The sequence below is a fragment of the Pistacia vera genome, unplaced genomic scaffold (assembly GCF_008641045.1).
Source record: "Pistacia vera cultivar Batoury unplaced genomic scaffold, PisVer_v2 Contig20, whole genome shotgun sequence".
Classification (NCBI taxonomy): Eukaryota; Viridiplantae; Streptophyta; class Magnoliopsida; order Sapindales; family Anacardiaceae; genus Pistacia; species Pistacia vera.
The window spans coordinates 407,935-433,180 of record NW_022196002.1 but is presented as its reverse complement, the minus strand read 5'-3'; the positions used below and the strand labels follow the sequence as shown (position 1 = coordinate 433,180).

The following is a 25,246-nucleotide window of genomic DNA, read 5'->3' as shown; positions in this document are numbered from 1 at the left end:
CTGAGGCGACATGAGGTTGCTATTTAAAACTTATGGAGTGTCGCTAAAAAAATGAAAACCTAAAGTGAGGTGAGGAATGATAGCTCTTATCATTTAATGTCAACTTTAACTTGCTAATTTTGTGTTGTGTTGATTTGTCTTATCTCAAATTACCAAACTTATATTGGTATACTTGTAATTAGGAAATTTTAATATACAATAGAATCTCTCCATATAGGAATAACCTTCATGTAGTCATGAAAAATTATGACCTTAACTTGGGCCAAATATAAATAAGAATAAATTTTATATTGTAATAAGTTATAATTTTTCTAGGTCCTGTCTTAAAGAACTTGCCTCTACATAGCAATAATGATATGTATATTGAAAAAAATATATGCTATGTTAATTAAAGGTTTAAAAAGAAATAAAATATTTATCTAAAATTATTTGGGACAATGATTTATGCTTTAGAGTTGTTACCACATCTTTTACTTGCGGGTACATAATAAGTCACCAACATGGACATCTTTTTGTTGAAGCCAAAATATTTCTAGCTTCTCAAGCATGTTTAGAGATTCTTGACACAAAACTTTTGGTATTTCCGTACTATTATCCTCAGGATTATCTCGTTCATCTTTTTTGTCTAATTCAAGTAATGATTTCTTCTTCAGTTAAAGCATACGCGACTTATTGCTCATTTGGATGATTGAGAAAAACATTAATATCCATTTAATTGATGTAGTGAAGTTGTTGAATCTGATCTCTCAATTTTACAACGACACTTTGATATCGACTTCCATACTATCCTAATTTTTGATGTGATAAATCATACCAACTAGAGATACCTGATCGATCTGATGAGGGGTTAGGCAAGATGTACGCGTGGTTACTGGTAAAGCAAGGTTGCTAGCGTAATTAACAAAGTAATAGGCACAAGAGATTTTATAGCCGTTCGACAGTTATGAGAACCAAGTGAGGGAATGCAAAATGTTATATTTACCCCCCTTAATGTTTAGTCTTTTATATGTATTTGTTGCCTAAATGTACTCATTATTATTCTATTTTGATTTAGGATGCAAATGGAGGCGTTAATTGCAAAACGGAACTAATTAAGTGAATTCGGACAGTTTCGACGTTGTTTCGTAATCTGGGCATAACTATCCCATCCGAGCTCCGATTTAGATGATTCAAAATGATGTGGAACGATAAGAAATATATCTACAACTTTCATGTTTTGAGTTTGGAGAGATACTCACTTCATCAAGGTTGTAATCGAGCTTGAAGTTGATGCATCTGCACAGAATGTCCTGGAGCATTCTGCCTTGTCATGCAAATCAATTGGGCAGTTTATTATTGGAAGATTTGAGGACATGTGGCACGCAAGTTACAGCTCAGAATCACCACTTTCCTATTTTATTTTAGGTAGTATGTTATATTATTTAAATTAATTAGAATCAATTAGGATTAAGTTATTTTAGGATATTAGAATATTTCTTTTAGGAGATTGAGTGGGATTCAAACTTGAACTGGATTTTTGCTAGGGGATCAGATTAGGTTTTGGAAAAAAGGGGACCACGCCTCTTCTTCTCTTCTCTGCAATTTTCTTTCTTTTTGAGTTTTTGTTTATGGCCATGGCGGCTAAACTTTTGTAACTTGGTCGAAGGAAACAGAGACTCTGATCAACCAACTGTGAGGTCTAATCTATCTTATTTTAGTGTTCAATTTTTGTGTTTGAGTATGAATGTTATCTGTTCATTCTTCATGATTGATGCTTTAATTACTAGGAGGCCTACTAGTGGATTATTTGTTGCAATCTACTGCTAAGTTTGATATCAAATCCGTAATTGTTTGATCCCTCTAACTTGTGAAGCAATTAGGGTTAATAATTTGCTGCGTCAGGAATTAGTAATCTTAAGAAGAACATGTTAGAGTAGATGCCCTAGAGCCAATAATTATTGTAGAATTGACTCTTGTAATAATGTTCATTAATCAATAATAAAAGGCATTTTATTCTATATCGCGTATCATTATTATTGCAATATGTATTGTATATGTCCTGAATGGTAGAACCGTGACGAGGGTATCAAGTGTTTCAAATTTGATGTGAGAACCCTATGAGCACATGGTGGCCATTCTAGAAACGTCCGTAGCCCAGTATTATTCTGAAGTAAGGGCACAGATAATACGGTAAGGCTTATAGTGTTGAACGACCCTGTCGAAGGCAGTGACTGATCTCACTTGTCAAGGTTGTTTGGTGACAACCTGGTGCAACACATGGGTGCTTGTTGTAGGCGGATATACGCAGCAAGTTCACTGGACTGACCACCAGAGGATCCATATGGATGGTAACCCCAGTGTCTATGGAATAAATCCTCTAACGAATGGTGGTGCTGTGATCCTTAGACTTGAGATCACCGGAGCGCCTTGTGCACCGATTGGTACAGTTTGATACTAGCCTAACGCATTCTATTCGAGCTGTCAATACGGTGGTGATTGGCTATATCAAGGAGTGTGTCAAGACTAGGTGGTGACAAAGGATTCATCACTCCCGGGTGCGGGAGAAGTTATTCATGGCGCAATTCAGTATATGGCAATGACACTAAAACTGTGGCCACAGTGGGATTGAGGTGTTGCTCTATCCAGATTATAATACGGGTCATTGGTCCAGAAACTGAATATATAATATCGAGAGTAACGAAGGTTGACACTATTTCTATGCCTTCGTCTCGTCGAGATAACGAATGATGAAAGGATCGTATGACGGTAACCATATTGTTGACAGGTAGCTACTTTGCTGAATCCGAATCTACGGGTGGCCATGATGCTTGTAGGGCCAATCTTGGTCTGTGTATTAGTGAGACGATTAATTGGTGTTAATCACGATACTATCACTACCGGTATGATGAGGAGCCTATGGGTCACACACATAGAAGATAATTTAGAGCCAAGAAGAAAGAAGGGCGTTTTCGTCTTTTAGGCGAAAGGGTATTTTGGTAATTCATAGTGCAATTATTTGCTGAGGTCGTAGCCTTTTATTAATTTGTAAAAAATTAATAAGTGAAATTACGGTTTAAATGGTGGTTCGCACATATTTAATTAAATCATCATATTGTTAAATGTTAATTAATATTAATTGATTTAATTAAGATAATGATGAATTAAATTAAAATATCAAATGGGAGTGTTTGGCAACGGGGTGTTTGGGTTGGAGCCCAAGCCCATTCCATGTGGGAATAGGGCAACTGGTTTGCCTATAAAAGGAATAGTGTTTGTGTGATTTAAATATTAATTCATTTTTGCCCTTTTGAAAGAAAACAAAACACACACAGCAGTTATTAAAACTCTCCCACGCCCATCTCATTTTTGATTGAAAAATCAAATACTGATCTTCTTCTTGATTTCTAAGGCCAAGGAGGATCTAGCAAATCCCTCCTTGGCTCTTGGTGGTTGTCTTCGTGTGGACTTCTTGGTTCGATCTACACTTGGATCGGTAGCAAACACATCAGAGACAACATTGGGAGCCTCCAAACGTGGGTATAAATCTAAACCTTTGGATTTATTTTTTGCAGATTCATATTATGCATAAACTGTAAAATCTGTGCCTTGATTTTGGGTTCTAAGGAACGACCGTGGTTGTAAAATTTTTGTTTTCCGCTGCGCAACGGGTCGTTTCCTAACAGTGGTATCAGAGCTAGGGTACAAGATTTACAGTTATTGAATGGTTGATACATGTATTTGTGTAAACATGCTGCCTTGATGAATCTGCCATGAAAAACCCAGTTTTGAAAATCTGAAAAATCTGTTGATCCATGATTGAATGAGTGATTCAAATAAAAACTGGTTTAAATGTGTGATGAATGTATATGGTGGTTAATATCTGGTTGAACGTATGTGGTTTGATTTGATTTGGATTAGTGTTATACACAAAAAAACTGCAAAAACGCGAACTGTAGGAATTGGGGATTTCCAGGTTTCGCCGCGGCGAAGCTTTAGCTTCGCCGCGGCGAGGAGCCTCTGGAAAGTTTCGCCGAGGCGAAGAAAACTTCGCCGCGGCGAAGTTTGTGGCGGCTAGACTAATTTAAATCCTCGCCGCGGCGGAGATAAAACCTTGCCGCGGCGAAGTATGCAGCAGGGACTGCATACTGTAAGTCCTCGCCGCGGCGAGATAAAACCTTCGCCGCGGCGAAGGATGTATTTTTCAATTCTGTTTTTTTTTTGCAAGGGGACTAATCTGCAGTTTTTAATAACCTATAAAGCCAAGTACATTCTGACATTTAAGAGGGTAATTAATTAATTTACCCACCCAATTCAAAAATGATTGTTTTGAAATGTATGTTTTGTACTTTGTTTATATTGCATGGTGCGCGGTACATGAGCCTTAGACCTAAGGGTGAAGTTTAAATTATTTTGGGTATGTATGGCCGTAAAATTTTTAAATAGGGCCTGCGTGTCCTGCCTTCTCTCTTCTTCTTAATGTACATCTTTTCTCATTTCATTCCCCTCGAATGAAATCGAGGTTTCTAAATTTGTTGAGTGAAAATTAGTTTAATATTAATTTTATTGTAAATTTAGAATGATGCTTTGTAATGTACCTGGGGACGAAGGGAAGGACGAGGCAACCATACTTGAAGACTCAAGATATTTGTTACAGGATCCCTAGGTGACCCACCGATCCCTCTAGGCTCGAGGAGATCGGTTTTAGTTAGGCCATGTACCGGCACGTTTATTTTTGTTTAGAATGCTGCTAGAGTTGAATGTTGAAACACTGCCAAACAATGCATTCTAACAAAGATAACTGATGAGAATTAAATAACAAACCCCTCAACTAAGTATATTAAGTCACGAATGCCTTCCATCACCATGGTTTAATCAAACCACTGTTCGTCGAAACCTTGTTCGTCAAAGCGAAGGGTACACTTTACCAGTGGGAGGTAAATTCATTGGAGTTTTCCTTAATGGTGATGGGTCGAATTAAAATGACGGTTTTGCTTGTCGCCAAAGGAAGGTTGATAAACACGTCATAGGCATAGTAGAGCAGTACACATATTATGGTGTGGTGACATGTAGTGTCCACTCTACTGATACTGAGAATCACACTTGAGGACAATGGTGGAGCCATTGAATTGTGTGATTGGGTTGTTGGTTTCACATTTGAGGTTGATAGTGGGAGCTATCAATTGGTTGGGATTAAGTTTGTTGGCCTACCTAATCAACCATTTTGGCTTGTTCGCCAAAGCGAAGGTTTGAAAAGGGCAGGATGGGATCTCGGTCACTAGGAAAGCCAACGGGCTTCCCGAGTTAATAGTGAGGGCTTGGCTTGAGTAAAATAGTGGGAGTATCGTTTATAAAAGACCATATTAATAATAATGAACTTTATAATAACTTATCTTTTCTGCAATTGTGAGTCATCGAAAATGAGTATATGAACTAACGACCGATAATCGAAAAAGAAAACAGGTTGGATGGATCCAATTCAGAATGGTATCGTAATCTACGGATCATACTTAAGTCAGAAAAGAAATTGTATATCCTTGAAAAGCCATACATGGTGAGCCTGATCCTAATGCCACTCAGGAAGTTAAGGATACTTATCAAAAGTTCCTGATGATGATCGATAGTACAATGCTTGATGTTAGCATCGATGCACCTATGCTGCAAAGCAGAGAGATATGGATGCTTTCATAATTCTACACCTCAAGGAGCTTTATGAAACAAATGCTCGACATAGAGAGGTACAAGGTGGAAAGCAATGTTTGGGAGTCGTCTGACTGAGGGTGCCCAAGTTGGTCCTCAGTGCTCAAGATGATCGAGCATTGAGAGGCTTGAGACTTTGGGATGTGGCTTGGATGCAGATTACAAATGGATTTAATTCTGCAATCCTTGCCTGACTATATGTCCGTTCATAATGAATTTCAATATGAACACGATGGAGAAAACCTGTCAGAACTTCTGAACATGCTAAGGACTGCAGAGCAGGACTTGAAAAAGTCCAAGCCTGTTTTACTGGTTGCTGCAGTAAAGCAAAGGGTAACGGCAAGGGTAAGGCCAAGGCCAAACCCAAGCCCAAGCCAAAGGACAGGTTGCTCTTGGGCCTGAGAGTGGCATAGGAAAGGGCAAGGTAGTCTGCTTCTTTTGTGGCAGCTGGCCACTGGAGGAAACACTGCAGGCTTTCCTCGCAAGTAAGAAGAAGTCAGAGGCTACGACTTCAGGTACTTTCATGATTGAGATTAACTTCTCTCCCTCAACATCTTGGGTCATGGACACAGGATGTGGTACTCACATTTGTACTGATGTGCAGGGACTAAGGCGAGTAAGAGTGCTCGCCAAGGGAGAGGTGGACCTACGAGTTGGAAATGGAGCACATGTGGCTGCATTAGCTGTAGGGACTTATTGTTTATCGGTGCTACGGGCTTATTGTTGGAACTACATAACTGTATCACGTACCTTCTATTTCTAGAAATATTATTTCAGTATCCGTTTTGGATAATATGGGGTATCATTTTGAGATATCTAATGGATTGCTGTCCTTTAGTTTGAAGGTATTCTATTTGGAATTGCAAGGTTATATAATGGATTATATGTTCTTGATTTAAACAATAAAGATATTCTCAATATAGAAACCAAGAAAGCTAAGCATAGCGATCAAAACCAAACATATCTCTGGCATTGTAGATGTGTCATGTTAATAAGACTGCATGCAAAATTCAAGGGATGGAGTTTTGGCCCCTTTTGACTTCCAGTCATTGAGGTATGCGAGTCATGCTTTAGGCAAGATGACCAAGTCTCCTTTCCAGGACAAAGTGAAAGGGTACTGAACTGTTAGGCATCATCCAAGTGATGTATGTGGTCCACTAACAGTTGAAGCCAGAGGTGGATATATACTTCATCACATTTACTGATGATTTCAGTAGATATGGTTATGTCTACCTTATGAGACATAAATCTGAAGCCTTTGATAAATTCAAGAATTCAGGAATGAAGTACAGAATATGTTGGGCAAAAGTATAAAGCTCTTTGGTCGGATCGAGGAGGTGAATACTTAAGCTCGGGGTTTTCTGAGTACCTGAAGGAATGGGGGATAGTATCACAACTCACCCCTCCTTATACACCCAACACAATGGAGTGTCAGAAAGGAGGAATAGGACCTTACTTGACATGGTTAGGTCCATGATGGTTTTAGTGATTTACCTGCATCATTTGGGGTTATGCCCTAGAGACTGCGACTCACGTTTTAAACCGTGTGCCGTCAAAGTCTGTAGATAAGACTCCATATGAGCTATGGATTGGGCGAAAGCCCAACTTGTCTTATCTAAGGATTTGGGGTTGCGAAGCTTATGTTAAGAAATTGACTTCGAACAAGAGGGGCCCAAAATCCTGTAAATGATATTTGTGGGGTATCCAAAGGAGCCAAAGGATACCATTTCTACCACCAGAAGAGGCAAAATCTTTGTTGCTCGATCTGGTGTCTTCCTAGAAAAGGAACATTTTCTAGAAGTACTAGTGGGAGAAAAGTAGAACTCGATGAAGTTCTAGAACCACAAGATATACTAGACGAAGGACGGGATGATGTGCCACAGGAGTGGTTGAGCTCATGAGGAGGTTACTCCACAAATTGTGGATCAAAGTGAACCGCCTCAGGTAGCACAGAGCGATCTCGTAGATCTGGGAGAGTACGCCATGAGCCCGAGAGTACGGTTATCTGGACTCAACATGGTGACGTAAGTCTATCAAGACGATGAACCCAGAACCTACGAAGACGCTATATCGGATCCAGATTCCGTTCAAATGGCTTGAAGCCATGAAATCTAAGATGGACTCCATGTACCAGAACCAGTGTGGTCTCTGGTGAACCACCTGAGGGATAAAACCCATAGGGTGTAAATGGGTCTTCAAGAAGAAGACTGACATGGAGGCAACGTGCTACTTATAAAGCACGGCTGGTTGCCAAAGGTTTCAAACAAATTCATGGCATTGACTATGAAGAAACTTTTCGCGCGTTGCCATGATTAAATCCATCCGGATTAGCTTGCAATTGCTGCATATCATGACTATGAGATTTGGCAATGGATGTCAAAACTGCTTTCCTGAACGGAAACCTTGAGGAGGAGTATATGACACAACCTGATGGTTTCGTTCTTGATAGTCAAGCTAAAAGATATGCAAGTTGCAGAGATCCATTTATGGATCAAGCAAGCTTCAAGGAGCTGGACATTCGTTTGATGAGGCCGTAAAGAATTCGGTTTTATCAAAAACGAAGATGAGCCCTGTGTTTACAAGAAAGTGAGTGGGAGCGCAGTAGCATTCCTAGTGTTGTATGTCGATGACATATTCTGATCGGGAATGATATACCGAACTTGCAGTCGGTAAAGACTTGGTTATCCAAGTGCTCTCCATGAAGGACTTAGGGGAAGCAGCCTACATCCTTGGTATAAAGATCTACGGTGATAGATCGCGTAGGTGCTTGGCCTAAGTCAGAGTGCTATATTGACAAAGTACTGAACGATTCAGTATGGAGAATCAAGAGGATTTCTTCCGATGTCACATGGTGTTTATCTCTCTAAGGAATTGGTCCTAAAACACAAGATGAGAGAGATAGGATGAAGAGGATCCCATATGCACAGCAAATGGATCCATCTGTATGCCATGCTTGTACTCGGATTGATGTCTCATTGCTTTGAGCACTTGTAGGTAGATATCATCGGATCCAGGTGAGCGTCACGGATGGCTGTCAAGACATTCTTAAGTACTTGAAGAGGACAAGGATTGTTCTGGTTATGGAGGGGAAGTAGAGCTCACTGTAAGAGGAACAGTGTGCAGTTTCCAAACGGAAAGACGATTATCGATCGCAATCAGGTTTTGTATTTGTCTCAATGGCGGTGCAGTGAGCTGGAAGAGCTCCAAGCAAAGCACTGTAGCAGACTCTACAATGGAGGCTGAGTATATTGCATTGTCAGATGCGGCCAAGGAGCGAGTCTGGATTAGAAGTTCGTCACTGAACTTGGTGTGGTTCCTACGATTGTTGATCCTATAGACATCTATTGTGACAACAATGGAGCAATTGCTCAAGCTAGGGAACCACGGTCTCATAGAAGTCCAGACACATACTCAGACGATTCCATCTCATCAGAGAGATAGTTGAGAGGAAAGACGTGAGATTAGTAAAGTGCATACTAACGACAATCTCGCGATCCACTTACAAAGCCTCTGTCGCAGCAGAAGCATGAAAGGCACTTGAAATCATTTGGTATTAAATACATGAATGATTGGCTATAGTGCAAGTGGGAGATTGTTAGAGTAGATGCCTAGAGCCAATCAATTATTGTGAATTGACTCTTTGTAATAATGTTCATTAATCAATAATAAAAGGCATTTTATTCTATATGCGGTAAATCATTATATTGCAATATGTATTGATATATGTCCTTAGAATGGTAGAAACGTGACGGGGTATCAAGTGTTTCAAATCTTGATAGTGAGAAACCTATGAGCACATATGGTGGCCATTCTAGAAACGTCCGTAGCCCAGTATTATTCTGAGTAAGGGCACGATAATACGGTAAGGCTATCATAGTGTTGACCGACCCTGTCGAAAGGCAGTTCTGATCTCACTTGTCAAGGTTGTTTGGTGACAACCTGTGCAACACATGGGTGCTTGTTGTAGGCGGAATACGCCGCAAGTTACTGGACTGACCCACCAGAGGATTCCATATGGATGGTAACCCCAGTGTCTATGGAATAAATCCTCTAACGAATGGTGGTGCTTGATCCTAGACTTGAGATCACCGGAGCGCCTTGTGCACCGATTGGTACAGTTTGATACTAGCCTAACGCAGTTCTATTCAGAGCTGTCAATACGGTGGATTGGCTATATCAAGGAGTGTGTCAAGAATATGGTGGATTGACAAAGGATTCATCACTCGGGTGCGGGAGAAGTTATCTCATGGCGCAATTCAGTATATGGCAATGACACTAAAACTGTGGCCAAGTGGGATTGAGTTTGTGCTCTATCCAGATTATATACGGGTCATTGGTCCAGAAAACTGAATATATAATACGAGAGTAACCGAAGGTTGACACTATTTCTATGCCTTCGTCTCGTCGAGATAACGAATGATGAGGATCGTATTGTACGGTAACCATATGTGTTGACAGGTAGCTACTTTGCTGAATCCGAATCTACGGGTGGCCATGATGCTTGCTAGGGGCCAATCTTGGTCTGTGTATTAGTGAGACGATTAATTGGTGTTAATCACGATACTATAAACTACGGATGATGAGGCGCTATGGGTCACACACATAGAAGATAATTTAAGAGCCAAGAAGAAGAAGGGCGTTTTCGTCTTTTTAGGCGAAGGGTTTTGGTAATTTCATAGTGCAATTAAATTTGCTGAGGTCGTAGCCTTTATTTAATTTGTTAAAAAATTAAATAAGTGAAATTACGGTTTAAATGTGTGTTCGACATATTTAATTAAATCATCATTTGTTAAATGTAATTAAATTAATTGATTTTAATTAAGATATGATGAATTAAATTAAAAATCAAATTGGGAGTGTTTGGCAACATGGGGTGTTTGGGTTGGGCCCAAGCCCATTCCATGTGGGAATAGGGCAACTTGGTTTGCCTATAAAAGGAATAGTTTGTGTGATTTAAATATAATCATTTTTGCCCTTTGAGAAAACAAACACACACAGCAGTCTATTAAAACTCTCCCACGCCAATTCACTTTTTGATTGAAAATCAAATACTGATCTTCTTCTTGTTTCTTAGGCCAAGGAGGATCTAGCAAATCCCTCCTTGCTCTTGGTGGTTGTCTTCGTGTGGACTTTGGTTCGATCTACTGGATCGGTAGCAAACACATTCAGAGACAACATTGGTGGAGCCCCAAACGTGGGTATAAATCTAAACCTTTGGATTTATTTTTCTGCAGATTCATATTATGCATAAACTGTAAAATCTGTGCCTTGATTTGGGTTCTAAGGAACGATCCGTGGTTGTAAATTTTTGTTTTCCGCTGCGAAACTGGGTCGTTTCCTAACAGAACATTCAACTAAATTAAATACAACTGCTTGTGTTTGTGTTGTTTAGCTTCATCAATTTCTCTAATCTTAAGGCTGCCATTAGATAAATCTTTAGCGTTGTCTAGGGTTGTTTAATGGTAAGATTAATTAAGATCGCTTGTTTCCTAATTAATACAATTAAGGAGAGAAGGAAAATAGTTCTAACAGTGAAATTCAAAGTAAGAATTGATTTACTTTGCATCAATGATCAGTTGTAAGATTCCGATGGTGGATGTTGACGGAGACCAAGTTTCGTTATAAATTGATTTCGAATTGAATTGTTTTTGTTTTTGTTTTTGCTAAGATGTTTTCTATTTTACTCAAAACCCCAGCCTACTCACATCATAGAAAATTCGGCTAGACACTCTTCGTGGGATCGACTTTGCTTACCCTATTTACAGTTCAGTAGTTAGGTTAGGAAGGTTTTTAATCTTGGTTGCCTACGATAGCACACCACCAAGCCTACATCCACAGTCATAATTATTTTGAGGTGTTTACAAGATTGAAATGAGGTTACGGAAAAGGAAGTTTGCCAGTATGAATCAATGATTTCAATCCTCACAACCTATCCACCTTTAACTCTCACTAAAAAACCACTGTATTTTCTGAGGTTTACTAGTACGGAATCCCTTGGAATGGAGGTTACAGACTCCTTTTATACTTGTCCCTTCTGACAGTGGGTGAAAGTGGATATTACAAGGTTCCTTGCATGCATAACCTTAATCAGGGACCTCTGTGTCAGTAATCTCATGCTTGTTGTAGGTCGGGCCATGCTAATGGCAGCTTATCATTTACTTATGGTAGTAATCACCTTGTAAAAGAAGTTAAATACTCAGAAGATGACATGTGGGAAGACCTTGGACGTTAGATTATTGTGCACTTTAGAAACACGCGATATAAATCTAACTGTTCGGAGATTAGGCATAACATTATCCCCCCAAATTTTGAAGGGCGTCTCATGCTTTGAAAACTTCTTCATTTTCAATCGTATGCATTAGATGGAGCACAAGTCTTGATGCTTACTAGCTTTGCGAACCACTATTCCTTAGCCGCTTGATTTACATCTGCGTAAGAGATTGTGTATGGCGTCATTTCCTCTTCCTTGATGGGTCACATCAATAGTCTTTTCGTCTGATTGTGTGTCTATCTCTTTTTGTAATGTGTGCAAGCGTATTGGAAATGACGAAGTTTGAGAGGAACAAAACGGCACCCATATCTCTTCTCCAATCATTGGGAAATGGCAATAATGATGACAACAAATAGTTTGTCTTCCCATTTGCCTGTAAATACAATTGTTACAATTGAGTTTGCCACCATCGCCACTCCAGCTTTTTTTTTTCGAAAAGAAAAGATCTGGTATGTCGTTCTTATTTAGTTTCATTGTTCTACTTGCATTTCTCTCATTTTTCTAACTGTGGTTGCTTTCTCGTGCAGATGTCTTCTATTGATAAATTTTGTGCTCATGATGAGAGGGAAAGAAGCAACGAAGGGGTCCCTTCTTGTCACGTTCTAGACCGTGGCATTGGGGCTACAAATCTGTCAGATCATCCAAGTCGGGCTACTCCTCTGGGCACGGCCTTCAATTCTCGAGAGAAGGCTACGCTTCTAGAATGGCTCCGAAGGACGAAGCGTGAATTGTCTCAATTGAAGGATGCTACTATTGTAGCTTATGCCAACCATAAAAAGGAATTGGATAGCTTGCGTAATATTCTTTGTGATAAGAGTTAGCGTAGGGATTTCTTTTGGGGGCAACTGGCTTGACTTGTCGCAACACGTCGAGATGTGGAGTCTCAAGTCTCCATCCCTTCCCATGAGGATTAGTGTCCACCTAGAAAGGCAGCTACCAGTTCTTTCCCTCCATGAATGAGGGATAGGATCTGCCCAAACGCTAGTTGGTACGTTCTCAACTGCAAGATTTTCAATCAGTTACACGGGCGTGCCCTTTGTCAAGCAGGAACTGTTACGTTCCTTTTTTGAGGAGGCTCTTCTAGTGAGACGTGTGGCTGTCTTTTTCCATTCCCCTCTCCCCATCTCGATCTCTAGTCCTATTGGTTCGCGTTCTGTAGAAATCTTGGCAAGTTCTATATCTTATTCAAAACCTCAAAAGATTTTTTCAGCGACATGCTCGGTGGTAATGTCTGTGGAGACTCCAATGCACCAGCTCTACTGCCTCTCTTGGCTTTGCTACAAATAGGTGTCTTGGGAGGTAATGTGCTTACTCGGAACTCCTGGCAGGTCTAGCTGACTATCACCTTTTCGGGAGCTTTCCGTAGAGATTTTGCTTGTAGAGTCAAAGCACATTCAGAGGTTTTGGTAGATTCTCTTCACTAAGATGCAGCATACATGGAGGCCTTAGAGACTATTGCAAATTTTGAGGGTGTAAGGGTGAATCTGTAGCTTGTAAATATTTTCTGTAACTTGTTCTAGCACTTGTACTTCTTTCTTTGTGCGAACTATTTTGTAAGCATTGGCCTAGTGGCCCCTACTTTTATGCATATATGTTTATTCACCATTCACTTTTTATGCGACTTTTATACTTTCGCGTGTTCTGTATATCTTTTTCTAAATATTTTCCTTTGCTCGAACTTGTTGATTGGTTCATTATGTTGTCCTCTGGTTGAACTTGTTGATCATTTCATGCATCTTGCTAAATGTTTGCACTTTTATCCAGGTCGCTAAATACTCACACAACGATGTCCTTTGATCATTAACCCTCCAGTTTTTGGAAGGCGTATTGGGCTTTGAAAACTTAGTTATTATAATTGGTGCGGTACTTTTTTTACAAGCGTGACTGCTCATTGGATGGGGAGTTATCAAGTCATTACTGTTCAATGCCTTGTCAAATCTTGGGTTGAGTCTTTTGAACTTTGGGAATTGATGGCGCCTTGGGCAAGGGTGTGTCGTTTCTATTTCGAGTCATCATAAAACGTTAAAGAGTTGAACAGTTATCGTGATGAGTCGTTTCAGTGTCCGCAGGTGTGTATAAAAATGGCCCATTCGGTATATTTATATCATCTGCGTCTTGCATTCTCTTTGCTTTGGTGTAGTGTTGCTTTGAGAATTAGGGTTGGCAAATATGGTTTCATATGGGACTGGTGGTAATGATAGCAAGCCTGGGTGGCTAGAACGGATGCAAGAGTTCCAATGGATGCTTACTGTTTCCTTCCTCGTACCTCGGGGAAGAAGATGAAGCCAGCTTTACCCTAGTGCGGCGTGAGGCTGGGTGGGACACGGCGACGACATGAGCCAATGTAGGGAGTGGCAGTCGCAAGATTGTGGCACCATATGCCAGTAGGTGGATTAGGAACAATAGGGAGTGGATGCACTCTGTTGCACATGTCGCTTGTGGGTCATTCTCCGTCTGTGTGGATGTTGCACCGACCACCTCGAAAGAAGCAATGGCGTCCTTTCCAAAGCACTTATGTGCCTATGAGTGCTCTAATAAATTGTGGCACATCAATGGAGTGGGAGGTAGACAAACTTTGCAGCAAGGCTGACTTGCTGAAGAAAGTGGTGATTGACCAAGCCCGAGTATTTTGTGTCGTTTATCTTTATGTGTGCTTTTTTTTTTTTTTTTTTTTTTTTTGGCATTCACATCATTGCTTCCTAACATTCTCATATAGCTATTTTCGTCATCGACGCTAATGTTCCAAGAAGTGTATGGTGACCTGGTAAGGCTTGTGAAATGCGGAATGCTTCAATTAGTTAGGCGAGGCTGGCTGAATCGGGAGGTTGGCAAATATTGCCCATACTACCCATGAAGAAAAGGTGGTAGCATATCAAGGTCTCCTCATGGAGAGGGACTAGGCGTGTGCTGAATTGCGGTTAGAGAGGGTGGCCCTTCAAGACCGGGCGCGTTGGATCACAGACCATTGCTACCATGTGGCAACAGTGAGTAGGGCAAATAGCAAGTGGAGGCACTTGGAGGTGCGGAATCCCAAGGTCTTCGGTTCCAACGAGGGTTAAAGTTGGCTTTAGATGCTTATTGGTGGAGCATTGTTCTCCTTTTTTTTTTTTTTTTTTTTTTTTTTTTTTTTTTTTTTTTTTTTTTTTTTTTTTTTTTTTGTTTTAACACACACAATGTATCCATGCCACAAAGAATATGAGATAATAGTTAATATCTTTTGTGAGAATTCTTTCGTTCTTCTGCATTTTCCCCCCATTTTTTGTTTGGGATAAGATGCCTTGGGTAGTCATACGATTTCAGGTGATGTAAGGGTAAAAATGTAATTATCCCGCTTAGGATTTTAATTTACATTGAATGTGTGTGTCAGTCGTACGACGATGTCATCTGACTGGGCAGTGTATGACACTTTGTTTCTTCTTTTTAGCGAGTACGCTATCCCGATTGATGGAGTGCACGTGGTGTGGGGGTAATGACTTAGATTTATTCCCATTCGTGGTGCATTCCTTATAAATGCAACCTAAAATCACGACTCCTTGCTTCTTTGCGAATTTCCTATCAAGGCGGTTGATGCTGGTGTTGAGTCATGCTTTAATAATTTTCACTTTGGGAATCTTGAAAATCATCCGAAAGAAAGTTGTCTAAGGAATCATTGTCTTGAGAATTTTGAGTACAGTCTGGAACTTGAGAATCATCTTATTGTCTACAAAGTAACCCACAGATTTAATAGTTAATAGAGCAATCAAAGCAAGTCTCTGAATGTTGTAGAGGTATCAATTTATTGAAACTGCTATAAATGCTCACTAAAATAGAAATTGAAATGTGTCAACTAAAATTGGCCCAGCTTTGGACCCGTTGAATAGACATTCTCGGCATTGCCCAGTATTATATAGCAGCTATTTGATGTTAACCATAATAATGTTTAAATTTCAAAAAGTATAGAAGAATAATCAAACTTTAGATACAAATCCATAATTTGGAAGCATGAATTAAGCTCTTTGTCCTTCAACGCCAACAAAATTTAAATCTTAAGATGTTTCATCTAAAGACCTCTGCTTGAATATCTAATCATGCAAGTGAGAATGCCTTTATGCTTACACAAGGGTGAGATGTGAAACGCAATGCCCTTAACGGTTGAACACCTCCACTACCCCACATGAAACACTAAACATACTTCCCCCAGCCGTAACTAAACCTTTATCCGAGTTACTTCTGGGGCTTCATGGGCTTGGAGGAAGATTTTACTTAGCAGGGTTTGGTGCCGGGGTCTTATTGTGACTTGTATTGGAGATGGTAGGGACACCATGTTATGGCGAGATCACTGGCTTCCACAAGATACTCTATGTGACTTGCTCCCTTTTAGAACCTTGACTTCCACTGGTTTGCTGTGGGATGCTCGGGTTTCAGACATAATTCGGGATGGTTTGTGGGACTTTCCTTCGGGCAGTGCAAACCTTCAGCGTATCTAGGACTCTATTACAGTGCAGCCTTCAGCGAGTCATCCTGACCATCTTATGTGGAAGGGCCATCCATCTGGACGTTTCTCTATTGATTCAGCCTAGAATGTGTTGCGAGACAAACGGGATGTGAACTCGATTCATCATCTTTTGTGGTTTCCCGGGCATATTCCACGTCACTCTTTCATTCTCTAGCTGGCTTCTCTTGGTCGGCTTCACACCATGGATCGGCTCAGCTCTCATGGTGTCATTATGTCCTCCTAGTGTGTTTTGTGCAGATCAGCTACAGAGACCCATGACCATTTGTTTTTCAGCTATGAATTTTATAGTTATGTTTGGCGGGAGGTCACTACTAGGACGCTCTCTACATGGCCTACTCTCTCTTGGCTCCCTCTGCTCCAGTGGGCTAGCTTGCATCTTCGGCGAAAAGGTGACTTCAGCCACCTTCTTTCTCGGTTGGTCCTTTCAGCCACAGTTTATTTTCTATGGTTTGAACGGAATAATCGCGTGTTTCGTCAGCATTGTAGCTCTCGCAGAGATATTGTCTTAGCTATTTGTGATCTAGTTCAGGCCAAGATTTTGGGTCTAGCACCTAAGTACGAGATCTCGACTCAACTTCGTGTGATATGGCATCTTCCTGAATAGCTTTGTAAGGAGTCTGCGTGGTCTTTTTTGCCAGTTTGTGGCTTTGTGTTTGTGGTGAGCCTGTGTGCTCTTTTATGCCGGTTTGTGGCTTTGTTATTTATGGCATCTTTTTGCTTTGTGGGGAGCCTACGTGCTCTCTTTATGTTGTTCGTGACTTTGTGGGTTTTCCCAGGGGTTTTTGACTGAGAGTTATCAGTCATCCTCTTGGGGTATGCCCCTCGTATTTGTACATTTTTGGTCTTTTATACATACTTACCTTATCCAAAAAACTAAACCTTTATCATCCATTATGTCATGAATATTTTGATAAATTCATGTCCTAGAGCTTGGCCATGAAGACACCAGATTTTAAATGGTCCCTTGTTCATGACTAATGTTTATCTGCCATCATGACAAATTTTACCTTCTTTTAGATTAACAAATCACCCTAAGAAAAGCGGACATAACATTATATGATGAATTTAAGATTGATTTATGAATTGTAGCATATATATAGAAGTCTAGAACCATACCATTCGATCGAGGTGCAGGGACAACATAAGCCCCAAAAGCTCTATCACGACCAGTGGGAACGTCAGACTTGTTCAATTTTACTGCAAACTGAGGCTTGACTTTGAGGCCTGCACTTTTAATTAAGCGCACATATCTCATAAGAGTTTCCTCTAGAACTTCAAGGGATCCCACATTGAGCTCAATTGTGTCCAACCCCACCAACTTATAATCCTGTATAATATCACATTCACATAAGTATTAGCATTACAATAAAATATTAAAACAACTAGATAAACGATTCTTAATTAATGTAGAGTGTACCTCAACGTATTGTTTGAAAGCTGACAGACCACTACGAAACAAATGTTTAGCCTACACATCATGTTTGTTAGCCATCTCAATCACTTATTTGATTACATATTTTGACATGAGACTATGTGAACATTAGGTATACAAAGCACAATACAAGCATGAATCACAAAACAAACATCAAAGTTGATGACCTATTTAATATCTAGGATGAATAGTAAGACATTGGAAGGGATATGTAGCTTCTTCCAACATGGTATCAGAAGCTTTAAGAAGTTATGAGTTTGGTCAATGTAGGGACTAAAACCACCACCAATACACCCATGGAACACAAATGACTAGGGATGGTCAAGGCTAGGTCGGGGTCGGATTAAGGCTAGGCCGGGGCCAAGAAAGCTGATGGACCACTATGAAACAAATGTTCAGCCCAATCACTAGTCCTCACATACACATCATATTTGTGGGCCATCTCAACTTCAAGTCTTCAACCCATCAACAAAGTGCCCCATTGACTCAAAAATATCCTGCCATTAATAATAGTTCTTGGTATTATATAATCTTCCATTTTCAACTCATGTCATAAATTCCCTAACTATACAATCTCTACCAAATAATGAATTCAATTGGAGGAAATTATAATTAGAAAGAAAAAGAAAAGGAAAACCTCAAGGACGTTTTGGGTGGGGAGAGTGTAATGGGGGGTTTCCATCTCTGTAACATCGAATCTCCGAGCTTCTGTCTTCCTCTTCTTCGAAGTTCTTCCATCGGTAATGCATCGACATTTTAACCTTTGTTTTGAATTAACACACATATCAAAGGAATTGCTCGCTCAATTCCTAATTATCTTGTCTTCTCCTCTGTTTAATGACGACATGTTTTCTAGAAATGTTTCGCTGCTTTTAGAAATGTTTTCTTCTAATTTAACATGGGCCTTACTTGACGTGTCTTAACAGGGATATGACAAATAAGAACTTATACAGTAGAACCTCACTATAGTCATAATGTTGGGATCAATTAAATTTATTACTATAAAGAGGTTATAATTTAATAGAGGTATAGTTACAAGAATTATTGTTTTGATTTCTTATTTTTCATGTTTTAATAGTATTAAGATTTCAATTCATTGTTTTACTAGCATTAGGATAGTATGAAAATGGATAAGAAAGAGTCACTGTAAAATTGAGTGATTAAATTTGACAACTTCACTATACTAATTAAATGGATACTAATGTCTTCATCAATCATTCAAATGAGAAATAAGTCATGTATGTTTTAACTGAAGAAAAAATCATTACTAGAATAAGACAAGAAGAGGAACGAGATAATCATGAGGATGATAGTATGGAAATACTAAAAATTTCATGCCAAGAAGCTCTAAACATGCTTGAGAGCTAAAAAAATTTTGGTTTCAACAAGAAAGGGTCCATACTGGAAGCTTATTACATACCCGCAAGATAAAAGATATCTCTAAAGCATAAATCACTGTCTCAAACAACTTTAGATAAATATTTTATTTCATCTTAAACTTTAAATATAACATATCATATTTTTTTTACAATATACATATAATTATTACTATATAGAGACAAGTTTCTTAAGATGGAACCTAGAAAAATTATAATTTATTACAATGTGAAATTTATTCTTATTTATAACTGGCCCAAATTGGGACTATAAATTTTTTATGACTATATGGAGGTTATTCCTATATAGAGTATCACTATAGAGAGTTTCTACTGTATTTGATATTTATTATTTAGTTTTTATTCTTTTATTTACTTATATTTATGATTAAATTTAATTAAGAATTTTTTGTTAATTAATGATGACAATTCTTCTATTACCTTAAGTTCTATAGCAAATGTTAATATAGTAGTGCTCACATTGGGCAAACTAGAACTACCCTTTGTATAGAATATCAAGCATAAACTTACAAAGAAAAAAACATCATAGAAATGCACGTTGACATTTAATAAGTAAATCAATGTTAAATCTTAATTCCTACCATCATATAATCTATCAAATGGTTTAAAAGGCAATAAAAATAACATTTTATTACTATGGTGAAAATTTATTTATCAAGTGTCATCATAGAGATGTAATTGAGCCGAGTATTAGACAACTTGACCTCGGCTCAGCTTGAACAATACTCGAGCTCGAGCTCAACCAAGCTTCAAATGTTGAGCTTGAGCTTGAGCTCGACAGAAATATGGGGGCTCGAGCTTGGCTCAGGCTCGACTAGATTACCTGTTTCAATTATGAAAACATTCAATTAGATGCATCCCTTGAGACCAGATAGATATAGAGTTGTCACAATGCAGCTATCAAAATGCAAGCAGCAAAACCATCAAAGCGCACTAAAAGAAAGTAAGTAAAGGAGAAGCAATATTGAACATTTCTCTCTTCATCTTACATACGATGATAGGGAGTTTGAACTAGAAGCCATCCCCTTCACACGCCCTATCTAGGTTAATTTAGGCAGCTAATTTCAAGAATCAAACAAACGCTAGTGATCAGACAAATCTGGTAAGGACAAGGCACTACAATTAGGTATCTATGGTCACTCGACGCAATTGCAAGAGTAGTAATAGAAGACAATAAAGGACGACAGATGCACGGCCATGTGCACATGATCGATCGAACGCATGAGACAGCAGTGGTGGTGCAATTCAACCGTCTGTGCAGTTGTTGGAGGCTAGGGCTGACAGAACTTGGTGGGATCAATGTTGGGAAAGATGATGGTCGCAGTTGGGTGCTAGAAAATTGGCGAATCGTAGAGAGGATTGTGGTCGCAGAGAGAATTAGAAGTGTTAAGGTTCAATACTCAAATTTTGAAGTGGTTGTAAAAACAAAATGGTAAATTATAGAGACCCCCTAATATTTGCAAAACTTGTAGATATCCCTTGTCGAGCTCGACTAAGCTCGCGAGCCACTCGAGCCTGGTGTGCTGTCGTAGGCAACCAAGATTAAAAACCTTCCTAACCTAACTATTGAACTGCAAATAGGGTAAGCAGGGGTCGATCCCACGAAGAGTGTCTAGCCGAATTTGCAATGATGTGAACAAGGCTGGGGGGTTTTGAGTAAAACAGAAAACAATCTTAGCAAAAACAAAAACAATTCAAATCGAAATCAATTAATACNAAAGTCAACTTCGCCGCGGCGAAGACTACTCTTCGCCCCAGCGAAGACTGAAATTCCAAAATTCCTCAAATCTCAACCAATTTCAAGGTAAACACTCAACCAACTCAACACACAAACTCAATTAAAGCTGAATCAATAAACATTTAAGCAAAACAGCAAATCTTAAGGACGTACCTCAAGTGGGGCGTTACAAGAACCATACCATTCGATCGAGGTGCAAGGACAACATAAGCCCCAAAAGCTCTATCACGACCAGTTGGAATGTCAGACTTGCTAAATTTTACTGCTAACTGAGGCTTGACTTTAAGGCCTGCACTCTTAATTAAGCACACGTCTTAGAAGAGTTTCCTATGGAACTTCAAGGGATCCCACATTCAGCTCTACCGTGTCGAACCCCACCTTCTTACAATCCTGAATAATATCACATTCACATAAGTATTACTATATTAGCACTATAATAAAATATTAAAACAACTGGATAAACAATTCTTAATTAATGCAGAGTGCACCTCAATGTATTGATTGAAAGCTGACGGACCACTATGAAACAAATGTTTAGCCCAATCAGTAGTACTCACATATACATCATGTTTGTGAGCCATCTCAATCATTTCTTTGATTATAGATTTTGACATGAGACTATGTGAACATTAGGTGTACAAAGCACAATACAAGCATGAATCACAAAAACAAACATTAAAGTTGATAACCTATTTAATATCTAGGATGAATATTAAGACATTGGAAGGGATATGTAACTTGTTCCAAAATGGTATCAGAAGCTTTAAGAAGTTATGAGTTTGGCCCAATGCAGGGATGCCCACCACTAATACATGCAGGGAACACAAATAACTAGGGATGGTCGGGGCCGGAAAGCTGTCGAACCACTACGAAACAAATGTTCAGCCCAATCACCAGTCCTCGCATACACATCATGTTTGTGAGCCATCTCAGTCATTTCTTTGATTACAGATTTTGACATGAGACTATGTGAAGAGCCCAGGATATTTGCCTGGGGGGGCCTCCTTAACTCCACTATTGTTTGTCAAACAACTAGTGAAAAATTTAAAAAAATCACCAAACCTTAAACAAAGGAAATAATATAATATCAATAATCTGAAAGAAAATAATGCACCAATACAATACTTTATCACTTGAATAAATCTATGAGAAGCAAAACCTTGAGCAAATTATATTGAAAATAATATTCAATTCATGAGGAAACACAAGAAAATTTTTATGTGGAAAAACCTCTTCAATTAAAGAGAGCAAAAGACCACGGAATCTAACGATTCACTTAAATCCAATATAATTAAAAGAATTTACAACAATCACAATCCACAAAAAATGTTCTACGCAAATGTCTTATTTCTCCTTTATTTATTTATTTATTTGTTTTTTTGTTTTCAAAGATTATAATATAAAATTTCATGAGTTTAATCAGGCCTAATCTAAGTTAAAGTCAACCAAAACTTAAATTAAGTCAATGTTGCCTTGACTTTTAATATGAATTAATAAAAAAAAGGGGAAATTTTCTTAGTATAAACATAGATAATAACTCAAACTTCTTTAATAATTTTGAGCAGCTAAACGGTGACGTTTGAATTGTAGGAAAGTGGTGGGTGAAGGGTGAAGAATAACGTTCAGTAAAATATAGTTAAGATTTAATTTGGGAAAGCGGAAACATTCTTAAACACAAAACACAAAACAAACTTACAAGATCCATTCCCTTTTCCATCAAATTAGAATAAAAAACCTCCAAAAAATAAGCATGATTCAACCCCAAAATAAACTAAAATGAAAGAGCAATATACATACCTAAAACTGAGAAAACAGAAAACGAAGCTAGTTGTGGCACCTTGATGAGTGAAAGCTTCAACAATTTCAGTTTTCAAAAGTTTTAAGAACGAATAACATGGAGAAAGTGAAAGAGAGAACGAGAGAATAAATAATTTTAGGGAAAAAAATCATAAAAAACAGATACACGTAGAAAAAAGTAGAGAGTTTTAAACTTTTAATATGATGTAGACGTGAAATATATTTATATTAATAACAAGTTTTTTATGAGTTTGGATATATGTATAATATTTCTTATTTTTTGAAAAGAATCTGAAGATAGGCTTTTATATATATATATAATTTTTTTAACAAATGTGAGGGTAGGCCTAAGGGGCTGGGTCCGCCCCTTGCCCACACCCCCCATCAACCAAGTGCCCCATCGACTCTAAAATATCCTGCCATTAATAATATTTCTTGGTATTATATAATCTTCCATTTTCAACTGCGTGTCATAAATTCCCTAACTATAGAATCTGTACCAAATAATGAATTCAATTGGAGGAAATTATATTTAAAAAGATAACCTCAAGGACGTTTTGGGTAGGGAGAGTGTAATGGGGGGTTTTCATCTCTGTAACACCGAATCTGCGAGGTTCTGTCTTACTATTCCTCGAAGTTCTTCCATCGGTAATACAACGACATTTTAACCTTTGTTTTGAATTAACACACGAATAAGAGGAATTGCTGGCTCAATTCCTTCTTATCTTGTCTTCTCCTCTGTTCAATGACGACTTGTTTTCTAGAGAAATGTTTCGCTGCTTTTGGAAATGTTTTCTCCCTTGACGTTTCTTAACATGAATATGACAAATAAGCAAATTATATTTGATATTTATTATTTACTTTTTATTCTTTTATTTACTTATATTTATTATTAAATTTAATTAAGAATTTTTTGTTAATTAATCATGATAATTCTTCTATTACCTTAATTTCTATAGTAATTTTTAATATAGTAGTGCTCTCATTGGGCAAATTAGAACTACCCTTTGTAAAGAATATCAAGCACAAACTTATAAAGAAAAAACATCATAAAAACGCACGTTGACATTTAATAAGTAAATCAATGTTAAATCTTAATTCGTTCCATCATATAATTTGTCAAATGGTTTAAAGGGCAACAAAATAACATTTTATTACTATATTGAAAATTTATTTATCAAGATCATGGCTTTGGATGTCACAACTGGGGTTCTTGGATTGAAGCAGAAATAGTTGAAAACAAGGCAAGTTACAACTTTAAATGAAATTTATGATTTTGGCATTTGGGTTGTACTGTAATGGTAACTTTAATAATATTTGGTTGGACAGGTGAAACATATAAGGGTGTTGATTTTTGAGTGAGCCACCACACATTCAAGCTAGGATCGGCTGCGGTTGTGCTTTTAAGCCTTGCACATGTTATCGCTAATTTACTTGGTGGGTGCGTTTGCGTTTGGTCTAAAGCTGATATGAATAATGCAATTCCCAACAAGCAATTAGCTGTAGCTTCTCTCATATTTTCATGGTATGTCTAATTTACTCTTGTTTCCTTGTGTTATGCCTAAACCATCCTTTCCCAGCAGTTAAACAGTCCCTTTACACTCCAACAAACATACCCTATGCAATTGCTAACCGGCACCACTCCCCAGACCATACCGCTTGGCACGGCCGTCCACATCAACCCAAGAGTATTCCCTTAGTTCTTCCACAACCTCAACGCCACTTCACAAACCGCCCTTGAACAAACATTTACCAAACAACTAGCCGAGATGGAAGCCATGATCCAATGTATCCCAAAAGTGCCAACACCCCTAAAAAAGAGTCAACCCCAAAGCTAGGTTGAGTTACCATTCGTAGATGCCATTGACCTTTCAGATATGCCCCGCAAATTCACTTTCCCCAACATGAAGCTGTATGATGGAGCCACCGACCCAAATAACCATATAGCTTCCTACAAGCAAAGAATGTTCGCTGCCACCATACCAGGAGATCTCCGTGAGGCATGTATGTGTAAAAGCTTCAGCTCTAGCCTAATAGGACTGGCACTCCAGTGGTACACCAACCTCCCCAATCACTCTATTGCTTTATTTGCTCTGTAACAACTTCTTTCTACTATTATATTCATAAAATATATTAATAAAAAGACAAGTATTTTTTTCAAAATGGTTGGGCCCAAAAATTTTCTTTACTTAATAAATACATTCTTTACATAGTACAGCATCATTTGTACAAAAAGACTCTAAAAAACAGTGGATAGTGCAGCCAAGTCTCCCCGCTTGTCGATGTCCATCCGACCACGTCCTCACCTATGTCCTATAAAACATAGAAAACAACGGGGTGAGCACAAAGATGCTCAGTAAGTAAATCTTCTACTCTATAGTCCCCGTGTATTGCTCTTCAATCCTTTTCGTACTCTTGTCACTTTCTCTAATTCAATCTC

The 25,246-nt window shown here is 38.6% G+C and overlaps 2 pseudogenes; both read right to left on the bottom strand.

Annotated features, from left to right (window-relative positions):
- Positions 1 to 17,468: 17,468 nt before the first annotated feature.
- LOC116128429 lies at positions 17,469 to 18,629 on the bottom strand (annotated as a pseudogene).
- A 1,528-nt stretch (positions 18,630 to 20,157) lies between these two features.
- On the bottom strand, positions 20,158 to 23,469 carry LOC116128428 (annotated as a pseudogene).
- Between the last annotated feature and the right edge of the window lie 1,777 nt (positions 23,470 to 25,246).